This window comes from Phoenix dactylifera, chromosome 3, assembly GCF_051530095.1.
Source record: "Phoenix dactylifera cultivar Ajwa chromosome 3, Ajwa_hap1_PhDact_Kaust_v1.1, whole genome shotgun sequence".
NCBI lineage: Eukaryota > Viridiplantae > Streptophyta > Magnoliopsida > Arecales > Arecaceae > Phoenix > Phoenix dactylifera.
This window is the reverse complement of record NC_143192.1, coordinates 14,496,445-14,513,478: the sequence shown is the minus strand read 5'-3', so window position 1 is coordinate 14,513,478 and position 17,034 is coordinate 14,496,445. Positions and strand designations below refer to the sequence as shown.

General features: G+C 40.7%; 1 non-coding gene and 1 pseudogene across 1 annotated transcript; both read right to left on the bottom strand.

Annotated features, from left to right (window-relative positions):
- LOC148714259 (uncharacterized) overlaps positions 1-14,186 on the bottom strand; it is a 73,442-nt pseudogene extending 59,256 nt beyond the window's left edge.
- On the bottom strand, positions 9,071-9,232 carry LOC113461006 (U1 spliceosomal RNA). The gene has a single exon (XR_003382881.3). It is a non-coding gene; the product is annotated as a U1 spliceosomal RNA (small nuclear RNA).
- Positions 14,187-17,034: the final 2,848 nt, after the last annotated feature.

The following is a 17,034-nucleotide window of genomic DNA, read 5'->3' as shown; positions in this document are numbered from 1 at the left end:
GAGATATGACATGGTAAGAAACCAAGTCTTGGTCATCTCAAAATTTGGGGATGTCCGGCCCACGTCAAGAGACTACAAGCAGACAAGTTAGAGGCTAGGACCATAAGTGCTCGTTTTATAGGATATCCTAGAGAGTCATTAGGATACAATTTTTACGTCTCAGAGGATCACAATGTGTTTGTGAGCCGTCACGCCATCTTCTTGGAAAACCAGTTTATCCTTGATAGAGGCAGTAGGAGGAAAATTGAGCTTGAAGAGAAAGTCTCTGAAAAGCAACGAGTCATGGATCCTATCAAACCCATTCATACAAAGCTAGTACACGATGTCCCTCAACCACCTCGTAAATCTAGTAGGGTCTCCCATCCTCTCGATAGATACTTAGGTATACTAGAAGAGGATACCGAGGAAATGTTCCTAGTGGGAGATAGGGATCACATGCAGGATCCTAAAACCTACGACGAGGCGATATCTGATATCGATTCCGAGAAATGGTTGGAAGCTATGAAGTCAGAGTTAGACTCCATGCATTCCAACCAAGTCTGGACCTTAGTAGACCCACCAGAAGGTATTATACCTATTGGATGCAAATGGATCTACAAAAGGAAAATAGGTTCGGATGGAGAGGTAGAGACCTATAAGGCAAGGCTTGTGGCGAAAGGGTATAGTCAGCGCGAAGGCATTGACTATCAGGAGACCTTTTCACCTGTAGCCATGCTAAAATCCATCCGAACATTGCTTGCCATTGCAGCATTTCATGATTATGAAATCTGGCAGATGGATGTGAAAATTGCTTTCCTAAATGGATATCTTGATGAAGATATCTATATGGAACAGCCTTTGGGTTTCACTTTCAGTGATGGAGATCACAAGGTCTGCAAGCTGCAAAGGTCTATCTATGGACTAAAGCAAGCATCTCGGAGTTGGAACACTCGTTTCGATGACGCAATCAAAACGTTTGATTTCATCAAAAACGAAGAGAAACCGTGTGTTTACAAAAAGGTTAGTGGGAGTGCTGTCGTATTTCTCGTACTGTACAACATCCTTCTGATAGGAAATGATATTCCCATGCTAACCTCGGTCAAGGTCTGGTTGTCAAAAAGGTTCTCCATGAAAGACTTTGGGGAAGCATCCTATATTTTGGGAATAAAGGTCTATAGAGATAGATCTAAAAGGATGCTTGGCCTATCACAGAAGATGTACATAGAGGAAGTGCTGAAAAGGTTCAGCATGGAAAATTCTAAAAGGGGTCTCTTACCCCTAAGGCATGGAATTAATCTCTACAAGAAGATGTGCCCCAACACATCTGAAGAGATTCAATGCATGAGCAAGATCCCCTATGCATCAGCAATAGGAAGCCTCATGTATGCCATGCTATGTACATGACTTGATATAGTACATGCTGTGAATGTCACGAGCATATGTCAATCAGATCCAGGCAAAAAGCACTGGATAGCTGTGAAGAACAGTCTTAAGTACTTGAGAAGAACTAAGGACATGTTCTTGGTCTTTGGGAGAAGATCAGAGTTGAATGTAGAAGGATGAACACATATTGATGATAGAAAGTCTACATCAGAATATGTGCAATGGTGGTTCAGTAAATTGGAAGAGTTACAAACAACCGATCATTATAGATTCTATCTTAGAAGCTGAATGTTAAGCCGTATCTAAGGGTGCAGTGGAAACCTTCTGGTTAAAAGTTCATTGCAGAGTTAGGTGTAATGTCATTAGATGCCATAACACTTTACTGCGATAACATTGGCACCATAGCACTAGCTATGGAACCAATGTCTCATCAGAAGTTCAAGCACATAGAGCAGCGCTTCCACCTCATACGCGACTATGTTGAGAAGAAATATGTAGAGGTGCAGAGAGTAGACTCCGCGGATAACGTGGCAGACCCGTTCACTAAGCAGCTAAGTCAGCAAAAGACTGAAGCCCACCTTGAGAAGATGGGGCTTAGATATATGACTGATTGGCTTTAGTGCAAGTGGGAGATTGTTAGATGTATGCCCTAAAAGCCAATCTGGCTGACACATTGTTAATTCTAGGGACATAATTTTGTACTTGACTATTTATTATTGAATAAATGAAAGGCATCTTTTCATTCATATTATTTATGTGTCTATGAATCGTCCAAGAAATTAATAAGATGATGATGCATATTCTCAAGAGTTGAGAATTTGAGCCATGTATCATTAGTGATTAATTTCTAAATACTCCTGATCAATGGATCATCACGAGGACGGTGATCGATCCGATCAGTGCACAGATCACTTTCCTTCTGGATGGACGAGACTTGAGTCCATAGTGAAGGGACACTGAAGTGATAGTGCAGGTGCTTGTTAGAGAACAAGGGTACTGAGCGTGACCAAGACAAGAAGTCACTTGGATGTCTATCCACTCGTCAGTGTCTTGCTTGATGTTGCAGTAGTATGACTGGTCCTTTGACCTGCGGTGCTTCAGCTACTCACAATGAGGTTATTGTAGTTTGACTACACGTATACATGGTCTCTAGTCATATGGGTCCTTGTAGTGTAGATTGGCTGCAGTAAGTTCACTGTAGGAGTAGGGTATGCACTTACATGGAATCTATCGACCTTGATAGAAGAGGAGTGATCCTATGTGATTTGTTAGACTGAGTTCTAAGACCTTGGCCAGGGCAGTAATATAAAGTGGAGAAAGAGTTTTCCACTAACGAACTCGAGTCGAATAAATCTTGACATATGATAGACGAAGGGGTTTGACGAGTTATCCATGACTTCCGTCCTGTAGGGATCCACGATAGTAGGACTGTATCACATGATAACTGCACCTAGAGATTTATCCTTCTATTCTACTGGGTAGCCACTACATGCTGCTAGGTGTCACTGGTGGATGGTGGGACTCACAGGGATTATCTCGATGATCGATAAACCCTAATGAGTAGAGTTGGAATCGTTCCAATCCATTGAAAGGAGTTTTCAATGATATTGTGATAGAGATCATAATATATCTCACTACCAGTCAGAGTAGAACCTATGGGGTCACACACACTAGAAGTATTGACCGATTTGATGGTTGAATCATGATTAGGAATCACAAGTAATCAATTCGATTGATATTCAGTTGAAGAAGGAACAAAGGGAATTAATTAACCGGACTTAAAACAAAAGTCCTACTTCGAGTAGGATTCGTAGAGTCCTAATTGGATTAGGACTGGGAATCCTAGTTGGAGTAGGACTGGAATTCCTACTTGGAATAGGATTCCTACAATTCTAATGAGATTAGGAGTTTTGAATTAAAAATTGGATTCCTACTTGGAGTAGGATTCCTAGAGTCCTAATCGGATTAGGACTTCGGATTTAAATTAGAGTCCTAATTGGATTAGGACTAAAATTAAATAAGTCCTAATTGGATTAGGATTTCTTAAGTCCTAATTAATTATTAATCTAATGAATCAACATGACTCCTAATTGGGTTAGGATTGAAGAGTTCAATTGAGTCATGGTTCATTCAAGTTCTAATTGGATTAGGACTAGTATAGATTGAACCCGATTGATTCATGACTTGGTTAAAACCTAATTGGATTAGGGCTAGACCAAATTAGGGCCTCCCAATCCTCATTAGATGAGGATTAGAGCATCATAAGAAGGAGGGGATCACGCCCCTCCTCCTTATCTTCTTGGTGCGGCATGAAGAGAGGGTGGCGCCCCTCTTAGGCAAGACATCAAGAGCTCCTAAATGTTAGGAGCTCCACATGTCTTTAAAAGAGGGTGTGGGCGGCAGCTAGGGCAAGCAATTGAAGCCCTCTCCTCTCTTGTGCCGTGGCCCTCTCCCTCCCCTTTGCTTTCAGCCGCAAGCAAGGAGGAAAGCCAAAGGTGGTTGGCGGATCCTCCTTCCTCCTCCCTTCCTTCTTCCAACGCAGGAAAGGAAAAGGCTGAAATCAGGGCTTTGGTTCTTCATCAAGTCTTCATCCTTCTTCTTCCTCCTCTCAAGCACATTCAAGAGTTGAAAGAAAGAGAGGAGATCAGCCATCAAAGCATATCTCTGCAAGGGAGCTAGCACCCCGGGGAGATTAGAGCAATTGGATCGATTTCTACTTTGTGTGGATACCCGTAGAGGCCGGGCACTTGAACGGCTTCAAGCGAACCTTCATCCTAAACCACGAACTTCAGTTTGCGGTGATCATCTACCCGCACAAGATGAAGATCTGATCTTCTAAAGGTTTTAAAAGTTTTTAATCCTTATCTATCTACGAACGGTTTTTGAACAACGTTCATGCGATGAACGGTTGATCCCACGCATGCCTCTTCCGCTGCATCTGAATTTTTTAAAAATTTCAGCGGCATGATCGGGGTTTTCTAACACTTTGACTCCTAATGCCAGGATGACTTAGAGCTCACTGTCAACCCTATAATTAGTACATCCATTATGTGATTAACTTTAGATATCCCGTGACTCCTCACTGGAATTACCCTGGCCAAGGTTTTGCTAAATTATTCACAAGACATTATCTCCTGTTTCCAGGAGGGGTCAATTCCATCTCGACTCACAACTGACTAGGCAAGTACTTGACTGCACCCAGTGACCTTCCGTCACTGAATTAGAAATCCAGGTAGTCTGGTATCAGAGTACAATGAGTTGCTTGCTAGTCATAGGTTGCGGTCTCAGGTCAGAGGGCCAAACTTATACCCATATCTACTTGGATCATCTCTTGACAGTAGAGTGTTCCGAAATTGGTTACGTTCAGTGAAATGTACTCCTACACTTCACCTGTGTGGCATGCAGTGTCTCCATACTTCTTGGTTAAGAGGACAACCAACGTATATGTCACACAACGACTTAATCTCGATAATGCTGTCGTCCTTGTAACAACATATCATTTGGTCGCGAACAAGTTTAAGGACTCAAAGATAAATCCTCCTTTATCATAATATAAGTCCTAAGGATTTTATCATATAAGAGTTCATTTGAAGATGAAATGATGAATAATGCCAAATAACACTATATTAATTTGTCAATTCATTTATAAAATTCAATTATCAATATGCTGACGATTGACATTTAGGATATAATTCCCAACAGTTCGTACCTGCCTTGGAAAGCTCGCAACGACGACCTTATCACCCAGCAGCAGATGCTCGAGCGAAGGATCGCGATCCCCTGTTCCGATCGCCACCCTTCCCGACCCTCCTTCATTTTGTTAGGTTGAAGTCAGTTGAGCTTGCCGACTTTAGTCCAATATGGACCTAATTCAGGCCGATTATCACACCGCCGGCCGAAATGGCCACCATCCATAAGGGTGCAAATGGGTCGGGTTGGACCGGGTCATAAGAAACCCGACCCAATTTATTTTTTGTTCGGATTCTAATTTTGGCCCTATACCCAAGCCAATTGAAGATCGAGTTAGATCGGATCAGGTCCATGGCTATAATTTTTTACCCATTGACTCATTCGGGTTGGGTCAGATCTATGTATAATTCGGTCCTAACCCAAAAAATTTGGATCTAATTCGGGTCTAGTCCAGACGCCATTTAACTTTTCAAAATAAACACAAACATGAATGAATTTGGCACAGAGACGTAGTAACAAAGAATCAATACCATAACGATCTTCAAGTGTTGCAAAGACTAAAAAAATCATCTTATTTTCTGGATAATTCTTTTAAAACTGCTTTTCAGCATATTTCTCTAGTATGTGATGGGGATATCAGAGCCATTCGTTCAAACGATCGAGCCATCATAGCCACTCACTTGCGTTCGCACCAGAGGTTGACATCATTATGGCTAGGAGATGATCTTGAGCTACCGGTTTGAGTCAGGCCTAGATTGGATCCATTTGAATCTGCTTCATTTTTATTTTTGCATTTTGCTTTTATTTGATCGAGTCAATTTGGCCATTTGCTTTTAGTCAAGTCAATTTGGTCAGTTGTTTTATTATCAGACAAGTCAATTGGGTTAGCTGTTAAGTCATGTAATTAGGTTGAGTGATTGGATCGATTTTGGTATGTAATCAATTAATTGACTTTGTCAATTGATTGAGTTGATGTAAAGGTCCAAGTTTGGTATGTAGTCAATTGATTGACCTGATGTAGAGCCTATATAAAAGCCATCCCTTTCATGAATTAGGGCATTGAAGAATTGAATAAAATCTAGCCTCCCTTTCTTCTCCTCTTTCCTCCTCTTCTCTTCTTCTTCCTCCTCTTTTCTTCTTCCTCTTCTCCCTGTAGTGGTTCTCCATCAGTATGTTTCGAGATATTGCAACCCCAATCGAAAAAGAAAGGGAAAACAGAAAATTCCTTAAACAAAAGTAAAAAGAAAAAAAACCAAACTTTCAAAAAGAATAAAAGAATTGAAGGATTTCTAGAAAAGCTGCGGTACCTGATTGGAAGCGACTCCTCTCGGCAAGAAAGAAGAAATAAGACCCCATTAAAATGGGTTGAGTCAGATCAGATCGGGTCAGAATTTAATAAACCCAAACGCAACCCAAAAAATTGAACGAGTTCAATTTTAGAACTTGATTCGACCCCATGGTTCCTTTAAATCAGATCGGATCGGGGTCTAAACGGGTCAGGCCAAGTTGAATCACAGGTCAATCCAACCCATCTGCAGCCTTATGAATGTCCGTCCACCATTGCATCGTGCAATGTCCTCTTGGAGCGTTGTGCAGAGAACAAATGGTGCTCGGGCGCTTTAAGAATTATGCCAAGAGCTATCCAACGGTCGACGTCGCGAAAAGACGATCAATCATTTTTTTGGCGCGAAAGATACGACCCAAACCCCCTCACATTTATCAATGGCATCATGTTCTTGACATTAGAGGACTCTCTGCTGAGGCTCAGATGGTTGAACCTCTTAGAGAGCCGGACAATGACTAAGAAGGTGAGTGGTAATAGGAGCTCTCTTGAAGCTGCCCATCCAAATGGAGGAGCTCGACTTCCCTTCTCCTTTTCCATGTATTTTGGTTTTCATCATCTTGGCCTAGTGGAGAGGGCATGGCTATCTTGGCCTAGTGGAGAAGAAGAGAATCCTTGGGTGAAGCTGATGTGTCCAAAAGATGCTGAATATAAAAAATCGGGAAGTTAAGAAGAAAAGAATAAAAAAGGCAGTTGGCGAGTCATAGGTAGTTACTTAAAAGAGAGTTTTATTGGCAAAAAACCACTAAATTGATCCTTGCATGCTCCTCCCTTATCATCCTTTTTCATATGTATATGAGGAATCAATAATAGTTTCAACATTATTTTTTTCGAAAAAGGAGAAAACAAAGATTCCTGGAGTGCAGAGAATATTTTATAGTTGGAGTGACAAGTTCTACGACAATAAGCTCAAAAAGTGATCCTTCAATTGAATCATTAACCTATGTTGATAATATTGATCATGTAGATAGCATGGTATGCTGAACCAGCTCGTATCGGACCGGTTTGGTCCCTGACCGGTCCGATTCAAGCGTGGAAAATGGTATAAGCCCGAACTCATATCATTTTCAATCGAGCGGTATAAGCCCGGTACTGGTGCGAACCGGACCGGTACAATAAGCACCATAGCATTACCAAGACACCCATATCTCATAATATTGATCATGCAGATAGTTCTGCTATTCTTAATCTCCTTTGTCCACACCACCATCACCGGCTCCAGCGACCTGCGATCCCACATCATAATTTTATAGGAACATCAGGTTTGGGATGCATTCCATTTGGCAACTTGGGTCAGCGTCAAAGATACCCATATTTTATATAGTCAGCACATCTCCTTTGCTCTGCCCATCTCATTATAATTCATCTGCACTCAAATAAATGTTACAGGGTCTGCAAAGTACTGCCGAGCCCTGGCTTCATACCATGAGAAGTTCTATTAATTTGATTGATGAATTACTCCTCCTCCGCTGAGCCCTTCTTTTTGTTTGTCTGCTGCTACTTCAAGAATCAAGATAAAGGGGAAGTTTTTGATAAACTGAGCTTCTCGGGCCATTCAGCGACAGATATAAGTACTACAATTTTAACTAATTTGCAAAGTTTCGGAACCTTAATGTATATAACTTTGCTGTGACTGAGACCGAACGCTTACCCAATCAAAGAGGATCGAAGCCAAAATCTCCAGGGAAACTGCAAGATTACATGAAGAAAAATCATTCACTGTTGCAAAAAATTAGAAGCTCTATCAAGTGGCAAAGTCATTAATATGTAAAATTTGAAAAGATTAAAAAAAAACCTTCCATCAAAGCCATTCTGGAGGGGTGCTCCCAGGGAACCACGGAGGCCAATCTTGGGAGACTGGTTCACACACTGCACACCCCTCTAGTTGCATTTGTTAAGAGTTGGAAGACTCCCAGAAGTCCTCATCATCCTTGATGATGGGTTTGGGGCCTTTCTCTCTGTCATCAAATAAGTCCTAATTATCCCACCAGTCAAAGGGAATGAAAAGAAAGATCGATACCTCGTGCAATATAAGAAAGTTAAGAATTAAATATTCCTACCTAGAAAGACGTATTTTTTTTATTTTTTAAATAAGGCAGATCAGTCCCTTTGTCCCTTCTGAAGAAGCATTATTAGCCTCTGTACCAACATATAAATTAGAAGTTGCTCTTCCGGTTGAGAAAGCCAACAATTACATCTGAATCTTTGTTCCGAATATCTTAGATCAAAGATCACAAGCCAAATCACTATAATTCACAACTTACTTCCGATTGATAACAGATGCCTCCATCCAACCTCAATAGTATTGAATACTCCTTCCATCAAAGCACAATTATTGCATTTTATGGTCAGAACTTAATCCCGAGATGGTGAATTAGACTAAGCCTATGTTGGCCTTATACTCGATCCACTGCTCCTCCAGCGGTATTCTTATATCTTTAAAGTGTGCATACTGTTATCTGGCCATATGTTTAGAGTTTTTTTTTTTTTTGAATAAATCATAACTAACGTGTACGAGTACATCTAATGGACGGTGTGCAGCCACCCAGAGATCTCGATGGCTGCCAACAGCACTGATACCGTGGCAGGTACTAAGTTCTTGGAAGAACAATAAACGAAGGAAAACAAAGAACGAAGACCCGGATAGGCAAAACAAAATTTTGGCTTCGGATTTGGGCAGGGGCCGCGCGAACGCGAATCCCCCTCTACCACAAATTATGACGTCCACTCTCCCACTTGGGGAGATGGTAGGCCGAGGCTCCCTCCAAGTGCAATGAGGGCCCCTGACCCAGGCCATGGGCCTTCTTGTTCACCCATTGACCCCGTCCAGGTAAGTATGGCTTCAAGGCGCCCCAGCTTCTCTACTTATGGAGAGCCCCGTCCTCTCATGCTCTGCTCACATCCGATATGGGACTAAAAGCTGTCAGTGTTTATTGATGCAAGCTTAATTACCGCAGAAAAGGCTCTCACAAATTACTATACTTATTTTGATTGGCACATATATGTTCATCATTTTAAAGTACTACAATTGTTTCTTGACTTGGTAATCTAAGTCTATACTACAGTGCATGTTTGATTTAGTTTCATATAGTCATCTTGAACAACATGAGTGAATGTGCCTGTTTGATCGTAATTGCTTAGATTGAAGTAACACAGTTTGGTTAGATTAGATGGCAAAAAAACCACTTGGTGAACTCATCAGGACAGCAAGTTTGGTACCAGAAACCTAACGTTGAGAATCCACAAGGATACCATATGTATGGAGTCAAACTTGGTGAATCTCTAATCAAATCCGGTCAAGTCTAGATTTTATAATAAGGATCCCACATCGATAATTCGAGTCATTGAATGTGATCTCTGTTTGCCTTTTACTTTGTTTCATTCAGTGGCACATTTCACAGTGTTAATTAAAGGTGAATGATGTCATTAAAATACACCGGTGGAGTGATTTCTGGAGTAACATTTTTTGAGTACTCACCTTCTCTCCCTGGAAAAGATTCTAAGTTTGAAACTTAGATGGTGCATCCCTAAATATTTAGATCTAATTGTTAATCATGAGGTCTCCCTCCCTCTCTCAAATAAAGCCCACAATTCATCTCTCTCTGTGCACCTCCTCTTACCATGTCATATGACTAGCTAGATGTGCCATGGATATAAAATGAGATGATTTTGTCTTCTCGTCCTTTGTAAATGACTCTTATAAATGGTCATGTAGATCTAGTGTTCTACATCCTAATCTATTAATGGACAATGAGGATAAAGCTAAATATGTTGAAAACTTAGAGCAGCAGTTCCTCTATGAATTGACAAATTAATTTCAACATATATATAAGGTCCAGTATCTTTCCTAGTCACTTTGGAGAAGTGATTAATTGACTTCAAAAAAAAAAAAAAATCCACAGGAAAAGCATATCAAATTAATAAGATCTTCCAAAATCCATGGGAAATTTGTACAACTAGGTTTATATGGTATTGACACCTTGCGAATTGGAGTACAACTAACACCACTTTACTGAAAGCCTGATCCTAGAAATTTATAGAATTCATGTTCAATGTTTAGCTACCATCAATTTATGTCCATGGTTTCGCATTTTCCAAAAATAGCCAATGTGATTTACTGTTTTTGGTAAGGTTCTTGGTGCTTTTATTGACGAGCAAAATAAAAAAAGGCAATTATTTAGTGAATTGGTGCTTATCCTCATGGTCATATATGAGTCTTGGATGATGCACCTCCAAAAATCTGAACTTCGATAATTATAATATGGGTCGGTCTCCCTCCCTTTTTTTTCTCAAAAAAATTATAGTTCTCGAGTGGTAAAAATATGTCTGCCGGGGAACAGGGAGCTATGCAGGGGCATCTAAAACTGATCTTTTAAATAAATTAGATGCAGGTTTGAGTTGTAGCTAGAGTTGTTGGTGCACACTACAAGATCAGCAGCCGATCGATGAATTTCACAAGAGATACTCTGGATTTTTGAAAAATAAGCACATTTGGTTCGCATACAGGGACCAGCACCATCCAAAACATTGCAACAGAGGCAAGTGAGCTTTTAATGCATGAACCATTTTAAACACATAGTCCCATACTCAATAAACATGCTCACTCCATGTGCTCTTGATACACTTTGATATACTTTTCAACATTTTAGAAGGTACTAATGTCACAATATTTTATGATTGATATGGTGCTCAGGAGAGAGATAAGAGGACAAAGACTTTGTGATTTCTTTTGAATCTATTTATTTGAGAATTTGTAACAAATTGCAGAATATACTGATCTTGTCGTGCAAAGCCAGGCACCAGGTTATGTAGAGCTATTCGTTGGAATTTTATTTTGGTACAGCCTTAGCCAAATTTGCCTCTAGAGCAGATAGAACCCTATTGATGTCACAGAGGATGACACAATAGAATTACTGTAATCTCATGGAAGTGGGTGTGATCTTCATGTAACATCAGAGAGAAGCCAATAACTTTTTGGGCAAATTGATAGCCCAGTCCTTTGTTTGCCTGCCATTTTACAGTTAGTCCTTGCACGAAAAAGTTTTTTTTTTTTTATCATATTTCCGCCACTTCATGGGTTGATCTATATCCTTTCAGTTCTCTGTTGCAACTCTTGCTCAGTTTTAAATAATAGTTGTTTTCTGGATAATTTGTATCTTCAAATATGAAATTGGACTAGAATCTTAGCATGGGTTGATAAGACTCCTTGCTTGCTTCATTTTTAAACATTGCATCTCATTGAAGGCCAGATTGCCCACATAATAAGAAACTAATGGACCAATCCCAATCCTATTTTCAGTTGCCTCAAGTGCATGTAAATGCTGCAAATGATATTGGTCTAACTTGACCTGACCTGAACTAGGCTGGCCCAAATCATTGTCACCTCTGCTAGAATTCCTTGCTTCCTTCAACTTTTCTATTAATCTTTCCAAGTGTATGTCTATAGATGCAAATAAACAGAGCTATTCATGAAGAGCTTGGGCTTGATTTAGTAATTGGCTTCTTCAAGTTCATACAAGTAGAAGATGAGGCAAACTCGTAAGATCTTTTTTCAGAGACTGACTTTCAAATGAGCCAAGCATAAATAGCCATTAGTTTATGAAAACATAAGTGTAACCCTGGTCACCGCACAAGTTTTACTTAAGGATCATGGAGCTTAGCCATCCTGTTGATTTGATCTAAATAAACCAATGCTCGACTCAACTCATTGGCAACCCTATCCCATGTTTTGTTAGAGATTTAGGCTTGTTCTTTTCTATAATAGGAGCCTATTGAGTAGCCGGCATGAGTTAACTAGATCAACTTTTGCAGAAAATTTTGATTTCATATTATAACCCTTACCAAGATTGGCAAGCTAATTTGCTTGTTGGTATTATCAATTTGTTACTTAGACCCCTTCGAGTATCTCTAACTATTAGGAGCAGTTTGGAGTCTTTATAAATAGAGTCACATGCAGCTCAAGATGCGGATGTAGATCATCCTGCTTATTTGGATGCCTGCAACTTAAAATACATAGTAAGTTGAGTTGCTTACTAGGCGATAATTTAAGGCTATCTTGTATTAGGTCGACTTATAGTTAAAATGGCCATGTGATAAGTTGTAACCTCTTGAGCAAGTGTTTTAATTAAAAGGAAGATTCTCTTCTCTTCTTCCTTCCCTTCTTCTCTCCTCCCCCACCTTATTCTCAACTCTTTCATGCCATCGCCCACCAGGCCCCGTCATCTCAATGAGGCCCATAGTCATCTCCTTTGTCTCAAACTTCACTGCATTGCTCTCCTCCACTCCGCCTTTTCCTCCATTGTTACCCACCCTTTTGTCACTCTTCTTCACCTTTTTCACCCTTCTCAAGGTTTACACTGTCGTCCGCTCCCTTCCCATAGGTGCCCAGGACCATGCCTTTGTTCTCTCAACTGATGGCTTCAAAACTAACTTCATTGTTCACAATACCCTCATCTTTATGTACGTCGAGTCTTCCGGCGTGGAGTTTGCTTACAAGATGTTTGATATAATATCTATCAGAGACGTTCATCTTTTTTCTAAACTCTCCTCCGAACACAAAAAAATATTGACATGTAACTAAGCTCCCTGAAGCGTACTTGTAGATGCATGTTAAACTAAACTTTCAATCCAGCAGTTTGATATTGGCATTATTTTTCAGATGGATACTTTATAGTTTCATCTTACCTAGGCGGATTCATGTTTATTTCAAATTTTCTTGTTCTCTCATTCTCTTGTATCATATGATGTTAGTACTGTATATCAACATATGACTTCTTCTAATCCAGTCTTTAGAGGGGACTGCTACAATTGCAACAAGCATGGGTGTGGAGCCTCTGGATTGGGAGGGGAGGAGGGAATTTGGGCATCCAACATATTAGTTAGAGTCCCAGAATCCTTTGCCTCTCCCTCCATCCCAAAATTTTGGGTTCAAACCAATAAAAATAGGATTGAGAATCTAGGATGATGCGTACACCTATTTTAGTGAGATAATCTTTTCATCATGGAACTGCAAGAGATATGTTGAGCCAATAATCATCATCCATATTCTCATGGAAGGCCATGATCAACTAAAAAATATGTTTCTCTTTCATTATAATGTTAATTGATGATCCAGCATCGATGCACCCAACTTCCTTCTTAATGCCTCACATCATTTCCACGAGGACTTTTGTTGATTATGATTTTGGATCTAGAATAAAAGAGAAGAGGAAAGAACAAGTGAATGAGGAAAAGAAAGGAGACAAAGAAGTAGAAAAAGAAGAAAACTTCTGTGAAGATTTAAAGAATGACAAGGAAATAAAAGGAGGGAGATTAGGGCTTGTTTGGTATCATTTTTTACTGTCTTTTTAAGTAGAGACACAAAATTTGATGCAAAAAAGATGTTTAGTTGTCATTTTTCTTTTTTTTTAAGTAACTTTCATTACTTCTAGAAAAAGTGAAAGTGAAAAATTTTCTCTACCACTTTTTGTAAAAATAACTTTTGGGCCTCCTCCCCCGTGTGTCCCAACTCCACTTGACGTCCTAACTCCCCCCAACTCCTTGTCCATTTGGCTTCCTTCCCACCTCATTCTAGCATCCCCAGTGACCTCCCATCCTACCACTGCACCACCCTCTACTCCTCCAACACTGCCCTCTTCATCACCCTGTGAATCCTCATCACCGACCTCTCACTTCTCATGTTCCCCCCTCCATTGTTAGCCTCCTTGTCCTCAATGCCTACAGCCTCTCCGACACCTCCACCAGTTTGTGCCTTCTTCAACCGCCCGCATCCAATGGTCGTCGGCTTCGCCATGGCTGAGCACATCCTCAAGTGCCTCTTCCTCTGTTACTTCCATCTTTGGCTTCGTTTACCAAATATATTTTCTTAGTTTTGTTGTTAAAAAGGACAAGTAGCGACTACCAAACATGTTTCTATTGGCAGACATTTGAAAAAAATGGAAACATAATTTTTGTTACTATTTTTTTTTAAAAAAAAAGAAAAGTAACAGTGATACCAGATGCAGACCTCGTCTTCTTGGCAATGGAGTTTTGTATGAGATGTCTCTTCTATTTTCTTATTTATTTATTTATTTTTAGAAAAGCAGAAATAGTATTTTTTTTAATTATTGTTTAGCTACTTCTTTCTCATTTTTTTTGTGGTTGGCAACGATAGAGCTTAAGAGACATGAATATTTAATAGTTTAGTATTGCAATTTTTTCAAATTGTGTTTATAAATTATTTTCTCAAATATTAAAATATTTCAAAGGTTTGGTATTCTATGTATTGATATATTTGCCGAACTGATGCCAGAGGACGTATCAACCGGCGACCGGTTCAACACACTACGGATCTATATTTTGTCGTTCTGAGATGTACCAATACAAGAAGAGTCAGAGAGGCAGGGGGAGAGGGAGAGGGAGGGAGGGAGGGAGGGTAGAGGGAAACCCTAACCCTAACCTTGGAGTGAGGGAGGGAGGGAGGGAAGAAGAAGGGCAAAGGGAACCCTAACCCTAACCCTTGGAGCGAGAGGAGGGAGGGAGGGAGGAGAGGATACACTGGTGTTGCCCAGTAGATACAACCCAAGAGGGGGGGTGAATTGGGTCTTTCAAAACTTTTATGCTACTTCTAAAACTTTTTGATTAACTATGCTAAGTTGTATAGATGCACAGTGAAAGTTAAACTTAGCAAGGGTTTGATGTATAGACTTCGACTTGATTAAATATGCTTGCAACTAAAGGATGTGCGGATAAGAATTAAGCAAGCAATTTATCTAAGTAAGTAAGTGTGTTAGTTAGACAATAACTAGAGGCATTACAAACACAAAGGACATATAGTGGTTCGGTGCACCCCAGCACCTACATCCACTCCCCAAGACCTCTTGGAAATTTTACTATAATCCTACCGATTACAGCCGGTTGTTTTACAAGCTCACAACCCAACTTGTTGTTTTACGAGCGCACAACGAACTCGGTCGGTTTTCTCAGGCTCACCGACTAGAACCACTCCGATTGTTTTCCCGGGATCACAATCGAACCCTACTCGTTGGTTTTACCCTCGGCTCACCAACAAACCTAACACAGTTGGTTTTCCCTTTGGCTCACCAACAAACCTTACACAGTTGGTTTTCCCTTTGGCTCACCAACAAACCTTAACCCCTTGATTCAATCCCTTGATTGAATCAAGTTACAAGATATTAAAACAAAGTATAAAACAAAACAAAGCTTCTTAAACAAGCAAATATGACAATATAAACAAATAGAGTAAAGAGAAGCCCTCAAACGAGTTTTGAAGATGAAGGAGCTCGGCTTCTTCTTTACTTGACCCTCTTCTGATTTGGCACGAAGTAGAGGATCACCGAGGCAGCACACGGATGGAGAGGAAGCTTTGGGATTCACTTGGATGCTCTTCTTCTCTCTATTTTACTTTGAATGGCCCTTTTGTGCTTATGGGAGATTTCCCTTGTAATCTCTTTGGAATCTCTTTCCTAAATGATCTCTCCCACTTCCATGCATTCTCCCCTAGCTCTCTTCTTGTTTTTATAGCTTTAGATGGAGTGGAAACAAGAATATAGCCGTTAGAGACAAAAATAGAGCCGTTGGAACCAGTCTGCAGCTCCTGACAATATGACCGTTGGGTTTGGAGTCGACTCGCGCGATCAGGAGTCGGCTCGGCTGTAGCAGGAGTCGACTCGAGCTTTTCCGGAGTCGACTCGGCAACTGTTCCAAGTTTGAATTAAAGTTGCCGTCTTGACTGGGAGTCGACTCGACTTAACCCGGAGTCGACTCGCCAACTTCTGGCGCTGACCTGGCAATTTTGGAGTCGGCTCATCCTCTGTAGTCCGTGGATCCAAATTTGAATTTTGTCCACTCGAGTCGACTCGACTGTCCTGGGAGTCGACTCGAATCTCAAAGCCCGAACTCCCGATTCTCTGTCTTTTGGCTCATCCAGTCTTGGAGTCGACTCGAACTTCCTTGGAGTCGACTCGGCTCTCAGTTTCCGAAAGTTGGTCTTCTGCCATCTTAGTGTAGCGCTGCCTTGGAGTCGACTCGAGCTGTCTGGGAGTCGACTCGAATCTCAGAGTCGGAAAACTGATCCTCTGTATTTTGGAGCCGCGCTGCCTTGGAGTCGACTCGACTTGTCTTGGAGTCGACTCGCCTCTCAGAGACGAAAATACCGTCTTCTGTCTTGGGGTTGCGCTGTCTTTGGAGTCGACTCGGACTTTGTGAGAGTCGACTCGAATCTCAGTGTCCAAAAAACTGCTTCTCTGAGTTTTTCCTTGTGTACCACTGAGAGTCGACTCTCGCTTTCTTTGGAGTCGACCCGGCAACCATTGGAGTCGACTCGAATTCCTCAGGAGTCGACTCGAAGACTATTCTTTTGAATTTTCCTTTGAATTTGCTCCTCCAATTTGAATCTTTTGAACTTTAAAGTTGGGCCAATGAATTGTAGCTTTCTTCTAACTTTTCTTGAGTGCTTTTGGAGGCCTTCTTGTGTTCTTCCAACTTGCTATGTTCCTTGCAAAATAAATATCTTTCTCCTTGCAACATAAACATTAGTATCTATACTTCAAGGTGTTGTGATCATCAAAATCAATCTATGAATCAATCTTTGGGTCATCAATCTCCCCCTTTTTGATGATGACAAAACTTGGAGTATATGC